The sequence below is a fragment of the Camelus bactrianus genome, chromosome 28 (assembly GCF_048773025.1).
Source record: "Camelus bactrianus isolate YW-2024 breed Bactrian camel chromosome 28, ASM4877302v1, whole genome shotgun sequence".
Classification (NCBI taxonomy): domain Eukaryota; kingdom Metazoa; phylum Chordata; class Mammalia; order Artiodactyla; family Camelidae; genus Camelus; species Camelus bactrianus.
Window position 1 is genome coordinate 17,053,534 of NC_133566.1, and position 21,771 is coordinate 17,075,304.

The window sequence follows — 21,771 nt, forward strand, 5'->3', positions numbered from 1 at the left end:
AGACCTAACACATGGGCTAGAGACTGGCAAAATACATTCATTTCCTCCCTATTATTAGGCTGTGTTATGACTGTTCCTCCTATGGGTAGACACTGCGCACTCACATAGGAGAGTTCATTCCTTAACAAAATTCATATATGAGATCTACAGTGCTTTGTCCTTGCCTGAAAGTTTGTTCTCTGCAGGGAGACGAACAGAACTAGCACTTTTCAGTTGCCCTCATAATTTAGGCTGGGGACAAGTTTTGTAGGAAGCCTCGCTGTTTACGGAAACGCTCTGGACCCAAACAACCTTAAGAAATTGACCCCACCATCCCACTTCTCCCAAATCCTCTCTAGAGTTGGAGCCTTGTGTTGTCCTCTTGAGGCTCTGAAAACCTGGCCACTGGTTTTAACACAATTCTACAGTGCATTCTCTAGAGACCTAGCAGTCACAATGGTGTCTTTAAAATGTAAACAAACTTCTAATTTACCCCTCCCCTCCCCTTTGGTAACCGTAAGTTTGTTCTCTATGTCTGTGAGTCTCTCTCTGTTTTATAAATAAGTTCACTTGTATCATTTTAAAGATTCTACATATGAGTAAGATCATATGATATTTGTCTTTCTCTGTCTGACTTACTTCACTTAGTATGACAATCTCTAGGTCCATCCATGTTGCTGTAAATCATATTACTTCGTTCTTTTTCATGGCTGAGTAGTATTCTGTTGTACACATGTGCCACATCTTCTTTATTGACTCATCTATAATGAAAAATACAAAAAAGAATATATTGTATAACTGAATCACAATGCTGTACACCAGAAATTAACACAATGTTGTAAATCAACTATCCTTCAATTAAAAAAAAACTCAGAGAACTTACAAAAAGAATCAATTTGCATCAGGCCTCGACTCCTTAAAGCCACTCAATGCTCACACTGCACTTGAAATAAGAGCTGTTAATCAGGGATGCTTCCAAAGCCCCACACCTGACCCAGCCTCCTCTCCCTCTGCTCTCCAGGTGGCTCACCCCACCCCAGCCACCCTCACCTTCTCTCTGTTTCTCAACTCCACCAGTGCCTCAGGGCCTTTGCACTTGCTGGTCCCTGTGCCTGGAATGCTCTTCCTTGGATCTAAGCCCTGTCTGTCTCCAGTGTCAGCAGGTAGCCTTCCCTGACCATCGTCTAAAGCAGAGGCCCTTCTTCCCTCTCAACCCTTTGCCCCCAGCAGCCCTCTCTTCTCTCCGTTTGTCCCACGGCACTTGCCACAATCTGAAATCATCACATCATTTCCACATTTACTTGATTTTTTTTCCCTGTTATTCTTGCCTGTTTCCTTCTTCAAAAACGTCAACTCCATAGGACAAGGGATCATGACTTTGAAGTCCCTGGTGCCCAGGTCTGGGCCGGGCATGTGGTGTGAGTGGTTCCTAATACCTATTTGTAAATGAATAATTTTTCCTTGCCCTTCTGGCATGAGCATTTACTCCCTGGCTAGGCCCCTGACCCCTGAAGAGCCATTTGTGGGTCCCAAGCCATCCCCAGACCACACTCTGGGAAGCTCACCCAAAGGAAACAAGCCAGTGATCCCAGACAGTCACGTCTGATGTTAGGCCCAAGGAGAGAGGTTCTTCTCAGGTTAAGCTGGGGGGATCGGGCAGGAGATGCTTAGTAAGGGGTCACCACACATGTCACCCCCCACACATGTGCAGTCACGTGGCCAGATGGCTTGGGATTAAGGAGCAGTGTTAATTTCACTGATACCAAGGCAAAGGGACTGTACCCGGGAAAGACTGACTTCTCTTCCATATCTCATGTTGTCCCCCATGCCCCCGGGCTGAGCTGTGCCCCACTCCCCAGCAGCCACCAGAATGCTGAGGGAATAACCAGCTCAGCCAGCTGGGCTCCAGCCAAGACCAGTGACTCCCCCTGCCCTCTGCTGCCCACCAGCATGGACGTGTCTATGTGTCCACAGAGGGACGTCTGTCAGAAGGCTCCAGGAGAGAAATGACTGTTCCATAAAGATCTCATTTTCGTTGGAGTCTATCCACTGCTCTATATTGTCATAAAAAGTCAATAGGAAACTTTCATTAAAAAAAAAAAAAGAGGCATAATTAAAAAGAAATAGGGGGCTCCAGGAGAGGTTGAAGATTAAAGACTGAGAGGCCCAGGGCAGGCAGGGGAATTTTATGAGCTACCAAAGAAAGGAAAACACACCACACAGAAAATGCTCCCAGTAGACACCGTCCTGGCTGCCTTAGATGAGGCCAGCCGGCCAGTCTGGGGTGCCGGTCTCTGCAGACCTGGGGGGCAGACGCTCAGGGCCCATGTGCACAGGAGTTGCCCAGCTCGGCGTGAAGCTGTGTGCGTGGGTTCTGGCTGGGGAGGGGCTCGGACCCCCAGTGGCAGCCACAACTGTTGTAAGCCAGCAGGACAGCAGGGCTCTGAAGCAGGAGAGCCCTGCCCATATGGAAGCCAGGGAGGCTAAGACAGGCCAACCCCCCAGAATTTCAGGATCTGGGGCTCTCTTTTGAGATGCCCTTGACCTGGCCCCCATGGGATTTTCCAGATTCCAAGAACATGGAGTTAGACTCCCTTGGGTTTGAGAGATTGAATATACAGACAGACAGTGGCCAGACCATATATAAAAACAGAACTCTGCCCCACAACCTGCAGTAACGTGACCAGGAAACCGAGTCCTTAACCACAGTAAACAGTCCAGGAAGCCAGCCTGCTGTAAGCCAGACTCCCAGGAACCAGACTGCTGTCTCTAGTGACAATCCGGGAAGCTAAACAGTCACTTCTGTGACAATCAGCCACCATGGCCAGGACTTGACGAATCACTGACAGCTTCCCTAATTTTTGTCCCTGCTTACAACCCAGGACCAACAAGACAAAGCCAGATGTGCATCCCTAACCAGCCCCATAGGATGCTCTGTCCTGTACCGCCTGCCTCCAGACCCCCCGCCTCCAGACCCCCCACGCTGACAGCCTCCAATCAGGACCCACCTGAAGCCTTGCCTTCCCACCCCCTCCCCCACTATAAAGCTTTCCCACTCTCCTGCCTTTGAGTCTCTGCCAAACACATGACTCTCTTCCTCTAGTGAGCTCTGAATGAATGAGCTGGGCTTCGAGTGTGTCCACAGGTCAGTCTCCCACTTGATATTTGTGCAGCCTTATCAGTTCACTTGTGGTCTCTGAGCCTCCACGTGGGCATCTCAATCACGGGTTGATGGCAGTAGCTGCCTCTACAGGTTGTCACAAGGATTCTTGAGGTCATTCACGGAATACCTGGCTTACAGCTACTGCTCAATGAAGGTCGACCACCCTTGTTACTATTACATCATTGTTACCCACCCTCCGAGAAACTTAGACATGATCTTCTCCTGGAACTGTTCTGATGGCCAATCTGGGAGGCATGAAAGTCACCTGAAATTCATTGGTTTAAGTCAAAATGGGGGCTTGAAGCTTGGTGAGCAGTGAGAGCCAGTTAGAGAGAGAACTGATGGGACCTGGAAATTTGACATCTCCACTGAGGTGGGTGAAAGGAGGCCCTGGGACTTCTGTCTACATGGCAGTACCTGAATACTAGGCTCTCACCCACCCTGTGAGGTACACAGGGAATATCACGTCCATTTTACAGATAAGGAAACTGAGGTTTAAAGAGGTCAAATGAATCTCCCAGAGTCACACGGCTAGGACTGGAACCCTAAGGTGTTTGGGGATAGAACAAGCTGTAGCCAGGGAGAGGGAACCTTCCCTGGTGGAGGATGGAGCCCACAGAACCAGAGGCAGTGCAGGATGGGGCAGTGTCAGCAGGCTCCAGCAAGGGTCCTGGCAGAGACAGCCCAGTGACCCAGAAAAACGAGGGGGACCAGGCATGAGGGGTGGGCTGGGGCTGCATGGAGTCAGCCTGCTCGTGTGAGTTTCTGTGCAGCCCCATTCTTGGCAGGGCTGGAGGGGACTGAGTGAGCTCCTGAGCAAACTCTCAGGTCAAAGAGCCAGGCTCAAGGGAAGAGGCTGGTGGGTGGGGTTCAGAGACCAGGCTGGGGGTATCAGACCAAAGGTGGAGGGTGGATTTTAGAACTGGGCTCCAAGGTCAGCCAATGACCTTGATGCCAAGACATCCAACCCACGGAAGAGGCTCTTGAACTCTTCTGGGCCCCAGGGCCTGTAAACTCTGTGACCTGCAGGTCCATGTAGATGGCCTTGGCTGTGAGGAGGTGGGCAGGCTGGCCCAGGGGTCTTTCTAACCCGGGCCTGTACACTCAGACCTATTTACACACCTACACCAATGGCGTCCACTGGTAAGCAGAGAAGGTGTGAAACAATGAAGGCTGTTCTAGAAACAGCCTGGAAGGATATACAGGGGACTGGTAACAGTGCTTATTACCTCAAGGAAAGGAAATCGGCCTTTGGACAAGAGGTAGGGGGTGTATGGTACTTGAAATTTTTTACAACATGTCTGTTAATTTTCAAAAAAAATTTATGACAAAACAATACCATTGTTAATGAGGATGAAAAAAATCACACAGACACTTTATAAGCTAAGACACACTACAGAGACACAAACCACAGTCTAGGAAGTCCATCTACTCTGTATCTCAACACCCCTACCTGGGCACGGGGACAAGAATTGTGTGTCTTTGGCTCCAGCAAGAGAAGCGAGGGTTAGAAGTGTGCACAGGCCAGGACCAAGGAGGCGGGAGGCAGCTAGGCTCTCTTCTCACTTTAATAATAAGAAAATTGGGATCTCTTAGAAATTAGAAACGTGCAATGAACAGAGAGAAAGGAAACGAAGTCATAACTATAGAAATGACGATGGCTCCCATTTATCTAGTACTTTCTACATGCCAGCAGCTGTTTGAGAATTTCACACACAGTACCTGATGTAATTCTAATAATGAGGAGATCGCTGTCATAGCTACACATGAGAAAACTGAGGCCCAGAGAAGTTAAGTAACTTGCCCAAGGTCACACAGCTCACACGTGTTGGAGCTGGGATTAAACCAGGCAGTCTGGCTTCAGAGTCCACACACATTTCTATACCACTTACAATATGTGTCCAAAGCATTCAGCTTCTTGAATTCTTTAATGGGAAGAGCTCAAATGGAAGTAGGAAAAAACTCAATACACGGGTCCAAATGGACTGCTCTGAAGTCTAAGAGGTCCCCTGGCCCTGTTCTCACCACACATAAAATTCCTTCAATTGTCACAATGGTGACAAGGACAAAGCAGCGGCAAGAAGCGAGGCTCTCTCAGTTCAATCTTCAGGAGGACAGTGAAGGAGAAGGAGATGGTGGGAGGGGGTCCAAAACCCCAGCTGGAACCACCCATCCTGCTAGGAGGGCTGCAGGAACAGACCCCTTTCACATCTAATCTCAGCCGCTGCCCTCGGGGCTAGCATTGCACAGCTGGGGGGCGGGGTGTGAGGACCAGGTCTGCGTCCAGCCTCGTTCTCTGGATTGAAGAGCCGGGGTCTGGCCTGAGAAGGCAAGGATTTAACTGAGTTCACCTGGTTTGAGGTGGGAAGGAGACAGTCTCCCTGCTGGCGTGCTGCACCTTTCATCAGAGATGCAGAAGCCCCATCCAGCCCCCTCCTCGGGGAAGCCTTCCAGCTCCCTCCTTCTGCAGCCGGCTCTGCCGGGCTGGGTCCCCCTGCGGCATCCTGTCCCCATTCCAGGTGTCTTCTGGAAATTTGTCCTGACTGCGGCGCCAGCATGTGGGGTCCTTGGGTCTTCCCTCTTTGCGGCCACGCTGGCCCAGCTGGGTGGGAAACCAACTGGGAGAGGGTTTGCTCCTGAGGAGAAGGGGGTAAAAGGCCACCTCTTCACTCCCCAGGGGCACCGGCTTCTCCTTCCTGGGCAGCTGCTTGTCCACCTCCCAGAGGATCTGGTCCTCCCAGCCCCTGGCCTCTAGATGGGTCTGAACTGGGTCCTGGGTTCCCGAGCCAGCTCCACAGGACACCGGGCAGGACTGCCCCAGCCTCACTTGACCTTGCTCAGCTGGCCGGTCTTCTGAGAGCACAGTCAGAAATGGAATGTCTGAGCGGCTTGGCTACCTCACACACTCACATTCACTCTTACATACGTGACCACACACGCGTGTGCACGCACACACACACAGCAAAAGACAGCTAGTATTGGTGGGGGGAGGCAATTAAAGTTGATCTACGTCCTTTTGAAGTAATAAGACTTTGACAGAAGTTCCCATGGCTCCACGATGGCTGCCGCAAATGAGGGTTGATTTTCCTGGGGAAAAAACGTGGTGAAATAAACCTAAGTTTGGCTACAGAATATATATACTAAGGAAAATGTAACATCTGCTTGGATGGTGGAGATGTTATAAAAGAAAAGCAATCTGTGTGTTTACGATACTCCGGTCATTTCCGGTGATTACGAAATATGGGAACTGTTTGCCTTTGGAAATCTATGAAATAGGACTGAAATGGATTCACAAATCCAAACCCAGCATCAAAATGCAGGAAAAAGACCTTGGAGCAAGTAAAGGAAAACTCGGCAGATACAATGGGTCTGTGCTCAATGAAAATCCGTTCCCCTGAATTCTGATTGGTTTTTTCCTGCCTCTGGAAATTAATGACACAGGAATCGCAGGCACTTCAAAGAACAGGACTGGCCATCCCATCGTTAAAATGCTCCCAGGATGGCTCTCTGAAACACTCCTCTCTGAGTCTACCCTTTTCTATTTTCCTCTCTGAACCGTGGTAGCAGAATGGTTCAGATAGTAGAATTACTCCTGCATGGTTAGAACGTGCCTCTGCATTCAGAACAAAGTCTGATCTGGGATTTTGATCTCTGCACCCACAATGGGAGTAAGTCCATATGACTCCAGGCAAGTTCCTTCGTCTCTCTGGGCCTCAGTAAATAAAGGGGCTAAAGCTGTAGCTGACAAAGCTATTCAGACAAAGATGGATCCAAAGATGAAGTCTAAATTCATCTGCGGGAAAAGCCCATCACTGCTCAAAGGGTCCAGCACCACCAGCAACTCCTCTCGTTCAATTTCTCCCCAAGGTTCCTATGTCCTAAAATCCACACTTCATTTATCAATAATAATGCATTTTGCTGGTTTGAGCTGGTCAAAAGCAGAACAAGCAGAAGTCATGACAATCAAAAGAAACCAATGTCTCCATGAAAAATATGATGTCATTTTAACCAAAAATACTGTCTTTCAAGGTTTTAGTTATGGGTAACTGTATGTTTTATATTTGGAAATAGTATTTATAACTTACAAAAATTGCCCTTTAGCCCTACACTACCTTCATGAATCCTTTGGGGGTCCAGGGACTTTTGAACTGGGACTTGCTGCATCTGGTGGTCTCTAAGGTTCAGGGGTTCCACGATATTTAGCTTAAGAAATTCTGTCTGCCAAGGGGGCTGGATATGAAGGACTCTCATCTACTACCAGTAAGAATGTATTCTGGTGCAATATTTATGGAGACCAATTATGCAATACATTTAAAAAACCTTAAAATGAGTATAGAAGAAGTTCTAGTTCTCATGATGGTGAAGTAGCTCTTACTGGGCCAGTCTTCCTGCAGATAACAAGCATAAATTCTGAACAAAATATTTCAGAATCCAACTATTTGAAAGCATTGGAGAGCAACCAGGTGCAGGCAGAAACTGGAGGGACTTTGACCTTTGAAGGAAGGAACCACACGAGGTGAGATCTACGTTGAGACCATTTTCCGCTGAGGGCTCTCAGTCTGCCAGGTAGAAAGCTACAGCTAATTGCTTGACAGCACGAGGCTCTGAGGACAGAGTTCAAGGCTGCCAGAGAGGCTGGAAATCGAGGGGATAAATCCTGAAAGAAGCTAAAATTTTAAAGAGCTGAGCAGAGATTTCAACTGCTGCCCATTTAATGAGAGACAGAGCTTGGAGTTTGAATCCTGCCAGTTTTTCCAGGAGAGACATTCTGCTGACATCCAGGTAAGAGGAAGGGAGGTGAGCAATGACTACATCTCAAGATTAAAGATTTTTCCTTCAGACTAAGAAAAACATCAAAACAGACCCATTTTAAAGAGTAAAAACCAGGCTTCCACAACTTCAAGGTGATAGGCCATAATTAACTGCCTGCTATCATCAAAGGAAGACTAAAGAATAGAGAATTTCTAAACCTACTGTCCACAAAAAAACAGTATTCAATAAAAAATTATTAAACATGCAAATAAACAGAAAAATGTGACTCATACTCAAGAAAAAAAATCGATCAACAGAAACAGAACTCCAGGGTACCCAGATGTTGAAATTAGCAGACAAGAAATTTATAGGAGCTATTATAAATATGTTGGAGGAATTAAAGGAAAAGATTGCCACGATGAGTGAACAGGTGGAGAATCTCAGCAGAGCAATGGAAACAATTTTAAATAAAGAATCGAATGGAAGTTCTAGAACTGATAAGACTCAGAAATGAAAAATTCAGTGGCTAGACCTAACATCAGGTTGGAGGCAACCGATGAAAAAAGGTACGTGAACTAGAAGGCAGGCCAATATAGATGATCATTTCTTAAAAACACAGAGTGAAAAAGATTTTTTAAAATGAATGTGCTTTAGTGACATACGGTACAATACCAAGCATTTGAACACGTGTGTAACTGGAATCTTAGAAGGGGAAGAGAGGGAACGTGAGCAGGAAAAGTATTTGAAAGAATATGGTTGAAAATGCCCTAAACTCGATAGAAAACATTAACTTTTAAACCCACGCATCTCGATAAACTCCAAGGAAGATAAACATACACACACACCACAGAGACACATGTCTGAGTTAAACTGCTGACAAATAAAGGGCAAAATCTTGAGCAGCCAGAGAAGAAAATGACACAGCTACATGGACCAATGATACAGATCACACCTACCTTTTTAACAGAAGCTTCTCAGTAATCATGAGGTGATAAGATAATGAAATGATAAATGCTAAAGTTCTACATCCAGTAAATATATCCTTCAAAAATTAAGGTAATAGATATTTTGAGTTAAATGAGGTTGAGAGAATTCTTTATCAGAAAACGTAAAAAGAAGTTATTCAGTTATTCAGAGAAATGATAACAGATGGAAACTTTTAGGGTCTTCAACATGGGAAGAAGATACCAAAAATGGTACATATTGGGCAAAATAAGACTCCTATTTTTCAAACTTAATGGTTTCCAAAGGAGAAAGATGGGGAAAGAAAAATTAGGAGTTTGGGATTAATATAAGCAATAGATAATATAAATAAAATAGATAACAAATAAAGGACTACTGTATAGCACAGGGAACTATATTCAATACCTTGTAATAACCTATAATGAAAATGAACCCCCAAAAGAATAGATTTGTGTACACACACACACACATACACATATACCTGAATCACTTTGCTGTACACCTGAAACTAACACATTATAAATCAACTATACTTCAGTTTTTCAGAAAGACTACTCTTTTTGTTGTCCTTCTGTAATCTCTTTTAGAGATAACTGCTAATAGTTTTTGCCTGTTACCTACATGACATCATACAGCATGTGACACTGAACACATAAAAATTAGAAATCAACAACAAAGTGTCTAGAAAATCCTCAAATAAAAATTGAGCAACACATATTTAGGCTTATCAGTGATAAACTTAAAAATAAACTCCTAATCCTATAAAACCTGTGGAAGAAAACATAGAAGACCTTGCAATCTTGGAGAAGGCAAAGATTTCTTAGGACATCCAAAGCACAAATTTTTAAAAATTTTTTTTTGATTTTTAGGGGGAGAAAATAGTCACAATATTTAGCTGGCAAAATACTTGTATCCACGATATATAAAGAATTCCTATAAATCCATAATAAAAAGATGTCCAATCCAATATTAAAAATGGGCAAAAGACAAGCACAGAGACTTTACAAATGGCCAATAAACAGAGACAAAGGTGCTCAACTTCATTAGTAATTAGAGAAATGCAAATTAAAATAAGATCTTTCTCATGCACTAGAATGCTTACAATTTTATAAAGACTGACTACACCAAACGTGGGTGAAGACATAAAACAATGGGAACTCTCATACCTTGTTGGTGGGAACATGCAATCACCTTTACTTGTAAATTCAACACTTATAGTATGACCCAGGTATTTCTCCTATGTATTTTCCCAAGAGAAAAAAAAAAATAAACATTTGTCCACAAGATGATTTGCACATGTTCTTCACAGCTTTATGCATAACGCAATTCCAATGCAAATTTGGAAATAGTCCAAATGGCCATCAGCAGGTGAACAGACCAACTGACTGTGGTATAACCCTGCCATTGATCACTTCTCAGCCAGTCTGAGGACAGACACAGGTCACAGCAGACCTCAGAGCTGAGCCCATTATGAGGGCAGCCCACAACTGACCCCGGACATAGATGCCAGGACATCTTGGCGGGGAGGAGGGGGCACACATGAGGCCAGAGGCTGATGTCTGAAGACTCTGCTTCTGTGTGAGGCTAGACCCTCCCTTCTGAATGTGACAGGGCACACAGAGCCACTGCTGGCACCAGGACTGTGTCTTAGAAAAAGAAAAAAGAAGAAGAAATCTTGGATGACATCCAGGACTGTGTCTTAGAAAAAGAAAAAAGGAGAAGAAATCTTGGATGACATCAGAAAGTTAGACCCCACTGAGTCTGTTTTAAAACAGGAGAAACTGAGAACTCTTCAGTTAGTGTAATGAAATATTTTGTTGCTCCCCATAGGAAAGGGGCCTTGAGTGCAAGGTGAGCTTAGCTATTTAAAAAATATAAAGATGAAGATTATGTATTTTTTTGCACGTCTGACATGCAATTGGAGTTATTTGTGCATTTCTAGAGGATCTAAATACGAGAGAGGGCCAAGAAACGAGCAGCCTCTGGGAAGAGAGAAGGGGAAACAGTGGGCGTCTCTTACTTGCTGTTGCTGATTTATTTGCATCTATGTCATTCCAAAATGCTTTAAAACTGCACAGCACCAGCGTTCACTGCTCTCTGCTCTGCCACTTACCTTCAAGTAAAAGCCCAGTTTGGGGATTTGAGTTTTTGTTTTGTTCCCGGTCCATGTGAGTCCTTGAGGCGTAAAACAAAACAAGAAGAAAACGGGCGATGTTCACTGCTCTTTGGCTGTGTGTGTGGCTTGTGGCTGAAGCATCCCTGTAGCTCTCAGTGGGCAGTTCGGAACACTAGCAAGAAGGCTGGTTTGGACTTCAACCTTTGCTCATTCATTCGTTCAACAAACATGCAGTGCACATCAAGGTGCTTCAGAGATGAAACTAAACGGAAACCCCGCCAGCCTTCACTTAGGCTCCCGCCTGCTGCTACTAACCCTCACACCCACTGCCGCATCCTACGATCCTGCCCACAGCAGTGTAAGTGGGGATTTAGTGAGCAAATATGGGGCTACAGGAGAGGAAAAAAGTCTTTCTCCCACCATCGTGGGGTCCCTCTCTGGGTCTCAAAATTAAATTGACAAAGATGAACAGGAGACAAGCGTACACATTTAGTTTATGTAAGTTTTACGTGACATGGAAACCTTTATAAGGAAATGAAGACCCAGAGCAAGAGCTAGTCCTGAGAATTGTGAGCTGGCGGTGACGAAGAGTGCCCGGGCGTGGAGGAAGATGACAGATGAAGGGCTGGGAGGTCAGCGCGATAAACTAGGGGAAACTGAGCAAGGCCTGTTTGCTAGGATTCTTCTAGGCGTCTGTCTTCAGAGATAAGGGTGCTCCTGTCCTCCAGGTGAGGGAGGGCACCTTTCACATGAGGGTGTTATAACCTGTCTGAGGGAGGAAGGGCAAGTTAGGGAGATAGTCAGATAAGCTTCTAGCTGCCATTTTCCCAAGGCCCTTCAGCTTAAAACACTCAGTATGCCCAGGTACCATGTTTGGGGGCAGCATATTCTGAACCCCATCAGGGCTCTGGCAATGACAATGCCGTCTTACGTAACTGGAGAGCCTGTAGTTTGTTGTACAACAGATAACCAGTGAAACCAACTCCATCCTCCATCACCGACCTTCCCCCAGTGCAACCCTTCCCCACCTCCCCCAGACACACCCCTCACTGACAGCAGCTAGGGCCCTGATGCCAGGACCAGGTTTCCAAGACACATCAACCCATTTGTAAGATGGCACTAAAATGAATCCTCTAGTCCTCCATTTATTAGACACAGTGGACAATCCTTGTATCACAGGTCTTGAGTGCAAGCAACAGAATGTGTATCTATGAACTCCATCCCAAAGGGGTCTCTGCACTAAGAGAACGGCAGTTCCCTGAATCACGGGGAAGGCTGGACCTTCAGGTTCGGGAATGGGCAGGTCCAGAGAATGGGAATGCCAAAAATGTGCATGAAACAGGAGTGATGTGGTCAGGGGTCACTGCTGAGCTCAACAAGTTCAGCTCCCAAGTCTCAGGCAGCAGCATCCCAAGGATGGAGTGGGGTGGCACATTCCCCCCGCCCCTGCTGCACCAAGAGGGAAGAGGGACGAGCTGGCACCTCTCGCTCCTGTGTGGCATTTGGAGCCACCCCCTCCCCAAGATATCACATGATGGAAGGAAGGGGCATTGCCCCCGAGGAACCTGGGTGCAGCAGAGATGGGAATAATGCTGGGTGGCCCCGAATATAATGTAGCTCCCCTGACAAGGTTTGGCTGCATCTTTGTAACGAGGCTTCTCCAAGTGCTAGCCAGGGGCGCAGGCCACCTCTAGAAGCTGGAACAGTCAACAAAGCTGAATCTCCCCCAGAACCTCCAAAACAATGATACTTAGCCTTCAACCCAGTGAGACTGATTTTGGGTGCCTGGCCTCTAGAGCTGTCTGAGGATACATGTGTGTTGTTTGAAACCACCAAGGATGCTACCAAAACACCTTGCATGACAAGCAGGAAGATAGAGAGGGACCAAGAGGCTTACTTGTCACCTCCCAGGAACCCAGACCCTGCCTCCTGCTGGGAAGCATCCTCCTGGTGTCCCCAACCCAGACCACTTCCCAAAGTGGTGGTGGTGGGGGGCGGTCTTCCAGGGTTCAGCAGAGCCTGGGACAAGCCGTGGTCCATCACTAGTTCCAAGAGGACCGCTCACCCACCCTCGGCCTCTAGCAGACAGGGTATTTTATGGCTGTTCTGGATCTGGTGACACCTGAGCTTGCCAGGGCACAGAGTGGGAAGGCTGTGAGAGCCCTCGGGGCTGACCCGCGCACCCCCGCAGTTCCCGTGAGTCGGAACTGAACCGATGCATCCATTGTATGAACAAGCACATATTGGAAACGTCCAGAACAGAGGAGGAGCCACTACAGGCTAGGAAGGTAAACAGTGGTGCTGCTCCTGTGAGCAGACGCTGGTATCAAGGCATTGTGATCATGGAGCGTCAAGGACACCGGGCCAGGTGGTAAGCATCCTCTGAAAGATGCACAGACTAGCCCGGGTGAAAACGGAATGTTTCTTGCTGCTTGTGGTATTCCAGCCTCAGCCCGAACGTATTTATCTGAATTTATCTCAACATTTCTCAGCACAATGGGGTGTGAAGGGCAGGGAGGAGATGCCCTTGCGGCTCACTGTCGGGGAGGGTAATTTGGTCAAAGTTCCTATTTACTGGAATGGCTTTGTACCGACACAGAAAAAAGTTCTGAAATAGAGGAGGCTTGTAATTGCTTGTTTCCTTTTGGGTTTTTTGTTTTTTGGGGTTTTTGTTTTTTGTTTTTTGTTTTTTTTTTTTTGGTTACAACAGTAAAAACTGTCCTTCAAACTTAGTCCCAAAAGGCATCAGAGCTTGACAATGACAAACGGGGAACAGATGGTTCTGGGCCATTAGAATTGCAGCCTCCTCCTCGGCACGTGGGCTTTAGGACGCAGGGAGTGGGTCACTGTCCGGCCTTGGAGGCCAGACAGACCTGGCCTGTTGCCAGCGCTCGAGCTCCGAGGGTGAGCAGGACAGAGGAGCCAGGCATCCCCCAACCGAGTTGGGCAACTCGGGGATTTTAACTGCCTTGGGGATCAGGGCGTGTGGCTTGAATGAGGAACTACAGGCCCTGACTTCCCAGCAGGGACAGCTCAGTTCACAGAGTTCTCTTTCCCCCAGGCCCGTGAGGCAGGGGACAGGGGTGGATCTGCTTTTATCAGGACCTGCATGCCAGCTCTGCACGCCAGCTCTGCAATCCTGTGCCACTCACTTGCTAACATCATTTTACTCCCCAACTTCCCTCTCCCTGGAAACCGTGGTGGCCAGTGCCGGGGGGAGGTGGGAGGGAAGGACGGCCGGGTCTGGGCTAATGGCTAAGCAGCCTCTTCCTCTCAGACGTCCCTCACCCCATCTGATCTCTGGTCCCCTTGGTGTCATCCCCCCCAAACAGGTCACCCCGTAGTTCTCTGCTGACCTCAGTACACAGAGCCCACGGGCTCCTGCCAGTGTCTCCTGGGTGTTCAGTGGGAGATTCCAGGGGGGCTGGAAGGTCCAAATGGGTGCAGTGGGCATGGTCATGCCTACTCCCAAAGCAGCTGGAGGGGGCATCCCACTGAGAGCCAGAGGGGTCCCTGCCACATGCCCTGAGGTTCCTCCACACTCACAGGCCCTCCCCCGCCCGTCAGCAAAGCAGCATTAGGAGTTGAAGGCCCCCGACACCCCTCTTTCCCTGCACACTCACGACATCAAGTGCGTGGCCACACTTCCAGCCCTACGACGAACCACTGAAACCTACCCGGTACCGGGTTCTAGATGCCAACGGTTAGGAGGTAGCCTCTGCAGTCCTACTCCCCGGGCTCAGATACCAACTCCAGACTCCCCTTCCACATGCCCGGGCATTTTATAACCTCTAGGTGCCTCAGTTTCCCCATCCTTAAATGGTGACAAGTTCAGTATTTTCCAGGAGAGCTGCTTGTGACGATTAAACGTCAAGCGCTCGGTGCTGGCCTGACGCACGGAAGCGCCAATTACGAGGCTCCGAGAGCTGAGCCCCCGGCCTCAGGGATGACCCAGGTGGTCTGTCCTCCCGCCGCGGACCCCACCCGCGGCAGCCTTCCGCGGGCTCGCGGCGCGCATGCGCGGCTCCTGCGGTCCTCGCGGCCGATGCGCGCTGGCCGATGCCTGGGGGGAAGGCTGCGGGAGCTCCACCGGCGCTGGGAGGACCGCAGGATTCGGAGCGGAGGGCAGGGGGACGAGGGGGCGGCTGGAGCCCAGTCCGTTCTTGCGAAGCACTTCCTGAACTGCACATTCAGTTACCACAAAAATGAGTCAAGGTCCCTTTCAAGTGGCTTGCTGAGCTTCCCTCTGATCTGGCACAGCCGCCCCGGGATGGACGGGCCACAGCCTTTCCTGGTGAGCCGTCAGGCTCCACTCGGAAAGCCCTACACAGCCCCAGCTTCACCTCTCCCTACAACCCCAGGGGGCAGGGTCTGGGCTTGTCCCCATTTTACAGACGAGGAAACTGAGGCTCAAAGAGGTTGGGTGAGTAGCCTTGGATCACAGTTAGTCAGAGTAGGGCTGGGATTTGAACTCAGGCCTGTCTGGCTCTTACCTGCCCGCTCTCAGTGCAGTGAGGGGAGGCCACTTCCATCTTCCCTGCCTGGGTCAGACAGAGGCCTGGAAGCTCTCTATGGTCCCATTTGTAAAATGCAGACGCTGGGGAGGTGAGATCGTGGAAGTAGAAGGATTAGAACCCATTTCTGACATCCCAGGAGGAAACGGGACTGACTACTCTTTTTTTTTCCCAATAAAGTTCTATTTACAAAAGCAGGGCTACAGTTTGCCAACCTGGTAGAAGGTAAAGAGTTAGCATCCCCCATGTCCCCCCACAACCCAGCTCTCCAGACATGGCTGCTGTTGGGGATCCAGTCTGTATATGCCCTGGCATCCACAGAAGTGTTTACAAATGCAGAGTTCAGTCACATAGGTTCTGTCCTACAGAACGCGGTTCTGCGTCTTACTTTTCTCCTGTTTCCATTGCACAGATACACGTGGGAGGGTATATATTCTTTTTTAGACAAATAGGATCGTATTGTGCATATTGTTCTATAGTTTCCTTTCTTCAGCTGGCAGTGATTCAGTGCCAGCGCATATAGACTTATGACATTCTTCTTTTTTTTCCCCACTTGGCATTTAATTTATTTACTTTTGTCTCAAATTCTTTTATGGTTTTATGCAAAAAGAATTTTGTCTATTTTTAGTTACACAAAGTTTTATTTACAATTATATTTTTTCAGCTTTATGTTTGACTATTCTTCAGGCAGGAAATACAAGGGCCCTAGTGATGACTCTTCTTATGAGTGATAGTTCCTCATAGGAAGGGGGTCCCTCTGCCCACAAAGTGTCTCATCTGAAGGACCAAGGTTCCCTGGATGAGGCAGACAGCCATAAAAGGCTTTCACCAAAACCTGGCTTCAGGACCGGACACCTGGCCTGGGTGGAGGGGGAGTCTCGGCTGGGAAGGCCCTTCAACCTGGGGTGGGGGTGGGTGGGGAGTGGGTAGGGGAAGGAGGGTGGGGCTCAGCTCTGCCGAAGGCCTGTGTGGGTCCCACCCAGGGGCGGCGGGGGGAGGTCCTTTTGGATCCCTGGGAAAGAAGGAGGGATTCTCCGTAGTACTCAGGAAATAAGAGAGAAAAAAGGAAGCAGGTGCATTTGAAACACAAAGACAGTCTGTGGAAAACCGACACTCGCCAAGAGGGTCTGAGCTGTACTGCTGGGTGACTTGGTTCTTTGTTTATGCTCTTGTCGTTGTTTTGATTCAGTTTAGGAGTTTTCTTAGTAATCACCACCAGGAAAGTCAGGCGGCCACACAAATGAAAAAAAAAAAAACAAAGAACAACAAAACAGGGTGGAGATAACAACAGATCAACAAATCTAAGGACATGTTCACAGGACTCACCCATCTTTCTAAGATGAAAATGAGCCTAAGCCTAAAGTCATATCTTTTTTCCTGATTCTCTTTGTCTTTTTAAAAAAGTGCTTCCCCCCCCATTAAAGTATAGTAGATTTATAGAATATATATATATATATTACTTTTCATATTCTTTTTCATTATAGGGCATTACAAGGTATTGAATATAGTTCCCTGTGCTAGACAGTAGGACCTTGTTGTTTATCCATTTTATATATAGTAGTTAGTATCTGCAAATCTCAAACTCCCAATTTATTCCTCCCCACCCCGTTTACCCTCTGGTAACCATAAGTTTGTTTTCTGTGAGTCTGTCTCTATTTTGTAAATAAGTTCATTTGTGTCCCCCACCTTTTTTTAGATTCCACACATAAGTGATATCATATGGTGTTTTTCTTTCTCCTTCTGACTTACTTCACTCAGTATGACAATCTCAAGGTCCATCCATGTTTCTGTAAATGGCATTATTTTATTCTTTTTTATGGCTGAATAGTATTCCATTGTGTATATATACACTATACAACTTCTTTATCCAGTCATCTGCCGATGGTCATTTAGGTTGTTTCCATGTCTTGGCTATTGTAAATAGTGCTGCTCTGAACACTGGGGTGCATGTATTAAAAAGTAACTTTCAATGGCAAAAATAGTACACAGCCTCCTTATTAAATATTACACATTATAAATAAAGCTCAGGAACCCCTTCTCCACTGGGCAGATGGAGGGACCCTCTCCCATCAACCACTGCGTCCCACATACTGGGGGTCTTTGCAGGCTGGGGAGAGCTTTGTAGGCTTCTCTTTATTTACTGCTTAGTTCTGAGAGTGGGCTCAGTGCTGGTGACTAAAGCATAGGCTTAAAGAAGCGAGTCTTGTAAGTCTGATCCCAAACTTGGCTACAACACCTCGCTCCTCAGACGGGCCCAGAAAGGTCTGAATTGCCCCCAAGACACCCCCCAAGCAGTACCCCAGCTTCTTTTGTGAAGCTCTCTCACACACCTCCCCACCAGCCCCCCGTCTGAGCCTGTGCTGGCTGGCATCAGCTTTTCCATTTTAAAAGCCATGCACCAAAGACTCCTCAGAGCTCAGAATCTAGCCTAAACCACCCTCCTGGGATGGTTTTCCACCGTAGCAGTGACTGTACCTCCACGTCCTGCTTCTCGCCGAGGGCTCAGGAGGTGGTGACCTTCCAGCATGAATGTCCTATCCCTGGGCTTCAATCGGCGGCCCTAAGTTTCCTGACTAAAGCCAGCTGCTCCTGTGTCAGGATTCATGAAGCTCTGAGCCTGCGTTCTTATGGAGCCTTTCCACAGTCTCTCAAACCAGGAGCCTAGGAGACTCATGAGGTTCTGGAACATTCTACAAGGTCATAAATACCAGACTTTTAAGCAGCAGGTTGTAGAAACAGAGGAAAGAGATGAGGCAGCCTCCACCCTGAAGCTGCCGTTCTCACCCCCTCCAAGCTGAGCACATCCACACTGCGTCACGGGGAGAAGCTCTGAAGTCCCCCAGTGGACCACAGTGTGACTCTGAGGATGACGTGGGCTACTGTGTGGGTGGTAGCAGCTGAGGTGGGTACCCTGAAGGGGGAACAGTTGGGACAAGAGGTAGAAAAGTAAGACAGTATGAAAAACTTTAGGACCTGAGGTCTAGAACATTCTTCTCAGAGACTCCTGAGCAGACTGCCCTGCACACAAAGGACTGTTCACAAAGGTCAGGGCAGCGTGGGAGACTTCAGCTGCTTTCCCTTCCTAGAGGTTAATAGTGTTCATTAGCACATTAAAGGCCCTGAGAAGTCCTGCAGTAATGGAAGAGTTCAACTCTCTAACCCAAGATTTCCCAAACTTACTAGTTCAGAGAACTCTTTCCTAGCAAAATGCCCGTTTCTGTCTCCTTGAGGATCACATGTTGAGACCTGCTGGCCTGGCCATCTAGGGGTGGGAGCAATGCTGGTCACAGTGCTTCTTAAACAGTTGTCGCCTTCTGCTGCCTGACTGCAAGGGCCCTGGCACCCAACTTTGCTTCTGATAGGTTAGACAGACTCAGGTGTTTTAATGACAGCTTGAGTTTAAAACTATGGGTCTCAAACTTTGGCCCCTGGGCCAAACCTGGCCCACTACTTGTCCTTGTAAATAAAGTTTTATTGAAACACAGCCACTCTCATTTCTTTCCATATGACCTATGGCTGCCTTTGTGCTGCAATGGTAGGGCTGAAGAGTCATGGCAGAGATCTACAAAGACTGAAATCTTTGCTGTTTGGCCCTTTAGAGAAGAAGTCTGCTGAAACCTGATCTAAGAGAAAATCAAAACTCGCTTGAAACGTTGACTCTATAAAGCCTCAATATCATGGAAAATTTAGACTTTAAATCCCTATAATTTGGACCGTTGCAGCTGTACTGTGGTTAACTGTTTGGTATTGCTGGCCCACACAAGGGTCCAAGTGTAAAGGAGGGCGTGTGTGTGAGTAAGATCACGTGTGCAGAGACCCTCTGCCACCTCGCTGGAGACTCAGAATTTTTTATTAAATGTGTCCAGTATGTATTAATTGCTCAACAAGAATGATTTCTATGCAGGAATTATTCAAGGGACCCACAATCCTATTTGAGGGGGAGGTGCTACCTGGACAAGACCAAACCCCCTTTCCTTCCTGGTTGGACGTTAGGGGCTAATTTGGTCACCTCCTGAGTGTGACCTTCAGCCCCGTTCTCAAATGCCGTGTGTGGGCATCGCTTGTATCCCATGTAACTAGGGCACGTCCAGCTGCTCCGTGTATAAACCACATGACCGCCTGGGAAGCAGATGGTCTTATAGGTGTAATGCACAGACTGCAGATGACTGGTGGGCAAAAGCAAGGTGTGCGTGACTTACAGTGGCATCCACGGCGGGACATTCAGGATTCCGGAGGCCAAACTGAGCAAAACCGCTCTCTGGCACCCGGCAAGGTCTGCCTGGAGAGGCGCTGGGGTTTTTCTGCCACATCCTTTAGTTTTTACTGCACTCAGTCGCCTTGTATATTTAATGGGGAAATTTGCTTAAGTGGTTACTGAGCCACGGGGAATAAAGGCAGGGAGTGGGGAGCGGCTCTCAACCCTGAGACTGGCAAAGTGGCCTCATGAATCAGACCTGTGCTGTTCATGTTTAGGGCATTAAGACTTGAAGCTAAAATTGTAGCAGGAGCTAATCTGAGCAGAGGCAGTCTGTCTCTTCTACAGATTTATGATGTTTACTCAACAGTGGAGTTTCCCTCCCTCTCGTCGCAATACAGTGTCAGCCCGCTGTGATCAAGGTTCTGCTTTTTGTGTGAATGGGCAGAGCCTTTTTTAAAAAAAAAAAGTCTTCATGGGTGAGAAGAGCAGATCCTGTATCTGATCCTCCCCTCCCCATTCGGCGCTCTGTTGAAGAAGCGATGTGGGGGGGAGCTGTCAGGGTGACCAGTGGTTATGGCAGAGTTAAAGGGCCACATTGCTCTGCCCGAGATGCTCTATTCAGTGCCACTCACACCAGCCTGATGTTGAATCAGGAGCATCCTGGCCATCGTGCCACTGCGAGAGGGACTGAGAGCCCCTTTCTAGAAGGGGGTTCATTACCATGCAGCGTGAGCAGCGTCCATCCTGCGCTGGGACACGGAGACGAGGAAGGGCGCCTGCCTGAAAGCGCCCAGGAGCTTTTGTCTTCTCTCTGTTCTGGTCGTGCTGGTCTTTAGTTGTATGACTTTGTTTTGGGTCTGATGATTGGTGATGAATCTGGGTCAGTAACACCAATCACATAAGGTTGTTTCACAAACGAAGTTCATACTTTTAAACAGTTTGGTTAAATAAACCCACTCGGAGGACCAGCGTGGCCACTTCCTAACTGGGTCATTTGGGGCGAGTTGCTTGTCCACCGCTCCTCATTTCTCCATCTTAAAATGGGGAGGAAGCTATTACCTGCCTCATCAGGCTGTGGCTGAGGGTATGGAAGTGCTTTTTAGAACAAATATGTCCAACGTTTTCAATAAATATTAGATTCTTGTCTCTGATGGAAAGATGTATTTCTCCTTGAATTTAGGGAGAAATCAAGGGAGATGATATTTTATGCTGAAGTTACACACACTGGCATAAATCAAGCTAAAAATCTATTTTTACAGGTACTAGGAGGAGGGTATCTAAATGACATGTTACCCTTAGAGGATTTAAAAGTTTTTCCTAAAGTGAACACCATCACATTATCATTTCACAACCTTTTCTTTAAAAGAGTCCCAGCTTTCTAGTACTTGCGTTTGTTTCGTCATTTAAGCCAGTGTCGTACAACGGATGTGCAGTAGGCATTACGTTTTCCCCCTCCAGTAAACAGTAGAATTTTCCTGATTGAACTCAATATAAGAAACACAGAGTTAGACTCAAATAAACAGCACCCCCCAACCTGCCACACTAGGGGGCCCTTTTCCTAGCAGGAGTTTAGGAGAGAGGAGCTGAAGGAGATTCAGATGTGATGATGGATCGTAGGGGAAGATTTATTTACCAATGGGAGGAATGCTCTCAACTCTAACTTTGCTGGGGCACGCCACCACTTCCACACAAGTATTCAGGTAATTTTGCAAAGCACTTTCGAGATAGAAACACACACGTGCACACACACAGGAGCTGTATTTAGTAACACTACCCAGGCGGTCTCTGCCTTAAAAACTCCTATTTCATTATCTGGCTGGAGAACAATCAGCTTAGTCATTACTAGGAACCCAGAGAAGAAGAGCCTTGGATATTAGAATCAACCAACCAACCAGAGCAGGAACAGCAAGCACCACCCCAAGTAACTAACTTCTTCAGGATGTTAAGTGCATCCTAAAACAACACGCAAGTCTGCCGGTGTAAATAGTTTGAAATAAATCAAGGAGAGGAAAAGAAAAAGTATCAACTACAGACAACCGAATTTCTCAAAAATATTTTATCTACACAGCCTGACAAATGCATCTTC

The 21,771-nt window shown here is 47.4% G+C and overlaps 1 protein-coding gene across 5 annotated transcripts in view; it reads right to left on the minus strand.

Annotated features, from left to right (window-relative positions):
• The window catches only part of ANAPC1 (anaphase promoting complex subunit 1), a 394,152-nt gene that overhangs the window by 62,009 nt on the left and 310,372 nt on the right, over positions 1–21,771 (minus strand). For 4 of the 5 annotated variants that reach the window (XR_012502944.1, XR_012502949.1, XR_012502945.1 and 1 more), the window contains one exon: positions 619–740. The gene's annotated coding sequence lies outside the window, so the exon portion shown is untranslated. Of the gene's footprint in view, positions 1–618; positions 741–15,466; positions 15,571–21,771 lie in introns of all 5 variants that reach the window. The other variant, XR_012502948.1, reaches the window with a different exon arrangement.